Source organism: Oreochromis aureus, linkage group 20 (assembly GCF_013358895.1).
Source record: "Oreochromis aureus strain Israel breed Guangdong linkage group 20, ZZ_aureus, whole genome shotgun sequence".
NCBI lineage: Eukaryota > Metazoa > Chordata > Actinopteri > Cichliformes > Cichlidae > Oreochromis > Oreochromis aureus.
The window spans coordinates 20031057-20035436 of NC_052961.1; the positions used below are offsets into that span (position 1 = coordinate 20031057).

General features: G+C 40.4%; 1 long non-coding RNA gene across 1 annotated transcript; it reads left to right on the forward strand.

The window, feature by feature from the left end:
• Window positions 1–2692: 2692 nt before the first annotated feature.
• LOC120435149 lies at window positions 2693–4162 on the forward strand. The gene is made up of 4 exons (XR_005609552.1): window positions 2693–2755; window positions 3457–3594; window positions 3689–3781; window positions 3956–4162. It is a non-coding gene; the product is annotated as an uncharacterized LOC120435149 (long non-coding RNA).
• Window positions 4163–4380: the final 218 nt, after the last annotated feature.

Sequence of the window (4380 nt, forward strand, 5' to 3'; positions counted from 1 at the left end):
TGTCACATTACAGCCACAAACATGAATCAATTTTATTGGAATTCCACGTGAAAGACCAATACAAAGTGGTGTACACGTGAGAAGTGGAATGATATCATACATGATTCCAAACATTTTTTACAAATAAATAACTGCAAAGTGGAGTGTGCGTAATTATTCAGCCCCCTTTGGTCTGAGTGCAGTCAGTTGCCCATAGACATTGCCTGATGAGTGCTAATGACTAAATAGAGTGCACCTGTGTGTAATCTAATGTCAGTACAAATACAGCTGGTCTGTGACAGCCTCAGAGGTTGTCTAAGACAATATTGGGAGCAACAACACCATGAAGTCCAAAGAACACACCAGACAGGTCAGGGATAAAGTTATTGAGAAATTTAAAGCAGGCTTAGGCTACAAAAAGATTTCCCAAGCCTTGAACATCCCACAGAGCACTGTTCAAGCGATCATTCAGAAATGGAAGGAGTATGGCACAACTGTAAACCTACCAAGACAAGGCCGTCCACCTAAACTCACAGGCCGAACAAGGAGAGCGCTGATCAGAAATGCAGCCAAGAGGCCCATGGTGACTCTGGACGAGCTGCAGAGATCTACAGCTCAGGTGGGGGAATCTGTCCACAGGACAACTATTAGTCGTGCACTGCACAAAGTTGGCCTTTATGGAAGAGTGGCAAGAAGAAAGCCATTGTTAACTGAAAACCATAAGAAGTCCCGTTTGCAGTTTGCCACAAGCCATGTGGGGGGACAGCAAACATGTGGAAGAAGGTGCTCTGGTCAGATGAGACCAAAATGGAACTTTTGGCCAAAATGCAAAATGCCATGTGTGGCGGAAAACTACCACTGCACATCACTCTGAACACACCATCCCCACTGTCAAATATGGTGGTGGCAGCATCATGCTCTGGGGGTGCTTCTCTTCAGCAGGGACAGGGAAGCTGGTCAGAGTTGATGGGAAGATGGATGGAGCCAAATACAGGGCAATCTTGGAAGAAAACCTCTTGGAGTCTGCAAAAGACTTGAGACTGGGGGGAGGTTCACCTTCCAGCAGGACAACGACCCTAAACATAAAGCCAGGGCAACAATGGAATGGTTTAAAACAAAACATATCCATGTGTTAGAATGGCCCAGTCAAAGTCCAGATCTAAATCCAATCGAGAATCTGTGGCAAGATCTGAAAACTGCTGTTCACAAACACTGTCCATCTAATCTGACTGAGCTAGAGCTGTTTTGCAAAGAAGAATGGGCAAGGACTAGATGTGCAAAGCTGGCTGGTAGGCCAAAAGACATTCTATTTCATACAAGCCAAAAGCAGTTCCAGACAATTCCTAGAGATCGAGCAACAGCAACCGTACTAGGCCCCTCAAGTGGTTCCACCAAAATACATTACTTTTTCCTTAGTGTTTGTGGGGCCCTGGCCCAAATCACCTGCTCACTCTGTCCAGGGATTACCACTGGGTGGTGATAAGCTGGTCGAAGAGTCCCTACCTATTGCAGGCACCAGCCTGAATTCTCTGACAGTCCTGAAAAGCTGCTGCACACACTTGTTGAGTGTTTACATTTCATACAATGGAATCTGTATCTGAGGCTTTGACAAAAGCATATCCAAGCATGGAACAATGTCAGTCATTCCAAAGATAGGCAGTGCATTTGGATTATTATGGTCATCCTTTGAAATCACAATTCACATATCCTTTAGAATAATATCTCTCACCTTTACTTCAACTAAAACACATCCCACATAAGGAATTGCTAATGCATTTGCTGTTTTCCACTTTAACCAGTTGAGATCGCTTTCATTTCCTTGTTCCTGATCTCCAAACAACCTCTTTAAACAGACTTCAGGCATTATTGTTACATTAGAACCAGTATCTAACAAAAATATTAATTCCTTCCATCAACAAATACCTCTACTTGGTGACATGCCCCTAAAAATTGAGAGTGGTTTATCTGGACCGGACCATTGTCATCCTTTTGTCACCTGGTCCATAGTGACTCGAATTAATTGTTTAAAGCCATCTTGGATGGAGCTCCCCGACACTCCCTTGTCATGTGTCTACTGATTTCACACTTAATACAGATGGACTGCCATTGTTGATCTCACTCATGCCGCGGATGTTCCACTGGCAATGAAATTTGCTTGTAGTGGCTCTGAAACTTCAGCACATCCCCTGAAACCAATAGGGACTAAAGTCCTGCCTTTCTCTTTCCCTTCTGGGAGCTTGGCATATCTGTGGAATTGGTACTGGTCAAGTAAATTCCCTCAGGTCCGCGTGAAGAGTATTTTTGAGATCTATAATTTGCTCCTTCATTTCTGCAAGAATCTCTGCTTTAAATTTATCTTTCCAATTGACAGGGGATTTCTTTAAATCACCCTGCCGTTCGACTCTAAAAAGTAATTCATCAGGCCTTTTACCACCACTTTATTAAATCCATGGCTGCAAGATAAAAATTCTAATTTACTGATTAAGATAGACCTTCTAAGTTGCTGACTTTATTTTTTGGGGTTGCGTTGAATTAATAATGTTGGTAATTACATTAAATTAATTTTATATGTAATTTGAAATTAAATCCCAATGTTAGTGGGTTCAAAATAAAATTCAAGTTGTAATTACTTAAAGAAATTGAATATGTAACTTATTTTGTCTCCACTGTAACTTTTGATTTCAAGTTCCCTCCCTACCCACTTAACTAGCCGGGCAAATTCATATATGGTGCATTGCTTGGTGGACTTGCAAGCTTATGTAAAAGACATTTCAAGGTAAGTAACATTTCATTTACAAATAACTGTTCTAACAAAGCAAAGCATTTGTGCTAGTCACTTGTGGTGGTTTGTGTACCATGTTGTGCTCATACAGTTAAGGAAATATTTTGCACTACCACATGTAGCTAATGCTAACCATTCTAAACTTTAGCACAGGAGAGGATAAGACTTATAAAGTTTCATTTGACAAAGGTCTTCAGCTAGAGAGAGCTGCTGTGGCTAGGAAAAGCATGGTTAAAGTTTTGCTACACAATGCAATCTAATTTCGCTGGTTTTGTTTTGTTCTTTTTAACATATCAGGTTGTGTGAAATATCGTTAATGTCATTCCAGTAGCATTATTCTAGCATAGGCTATGTGAATCTACTTAACATTAAGACTTTATGTAAGCAGTTAGTATAGTATGATAATCTAGGGTCATTAATGAGTTGTTAAGTTGGTACACATTTTTTACAAAATGGGCTGGGAGTGCACAATGTGTAAATTTGAAACCTCTACAAAAACAGGGTTGCTAAAGCATTACAGATTACGCCATGGTTATGGTGGGGAATGTCTCTCTTCTCTTCACTAAGATTGTTTTTGTTCCTTGGGGTAGCCTTAGATCACATCTATCATCTTTAACTAATGTATTAGAGCATTAATTAATGCAAAATAGCTAATAGTCTGCAAGATTTAATTCTTCTGTTTGTGTGGTCTACAGATAAAGGAGGAATTCAAGAGTTCAACCACTGTAAGCCTTGAATGGCTACACTTGACCCCAAAACTGATGGACGTCATTTTTTCAAGGGGAGGAGCTAAAGGAGTGAGAATCAGGCAGATCAAGTACATGCTTCTTGAGGTAGGACAACTATTTAGACTTTGGGTAGCTTTGAAATGCACTTTGTTGGCAGTCACCCATGTAGTTTATACTCATACTTTATTTTTCTTAAAAGCACAATTCAACTGAAATACACAGAGAAGTAGCCATCTGCTGCCTTATCACATACCTTGGAGAGAAGGAAGAGGACCTTTTCATGGAGTTTGGTGTAAGTAATTCAGCATCGTGTGTGTGTGTGTGTGTGTGTGTGTGTGTGTGTGTGTGTGTGTGTGTGTGTGTGTGTGTGTGTGTTCCACTGATCATCTGAATTCATTAAGATTCAGTAAGTATTAAAGTCTAATGTATAATCCACTAACCTATTTTTTAAAATTTGCTTTACAAGGACAATTTAAGGCCAACCTTGAAAGGCAGGTGATGAAAACTGCCATCATCGGTGACCGGTACACCCCTGGATCTGACCATAAGACTGCAACCATTGTGGTGCGGGAACAAAAATCCTGGAGGGCCAGAATTTCCCAAGGTGCTGTGTGTTACTCATGGGCATAATATATGCTCTCAATCTGAGCTAATGCAAGGATCTGAAATATACTTTTGAAGTTTTCAGAAGCTGTTCCTTGACCTTGATGGAACCAGCATTATGTTAAAGATGCTGACTCTGTTTCAAAAATTGTTAACTGTTTTGAATCCTGTATGTGTAACATTGATCTTAAAGGTGTTTGCTGCATTGTGTAAAAGAAAGATGCATGATCTTGTAAAGTTTGGTAGGCACTGAAAGTTGACATTTATTGAACGCTTGCTTGGAAGTAG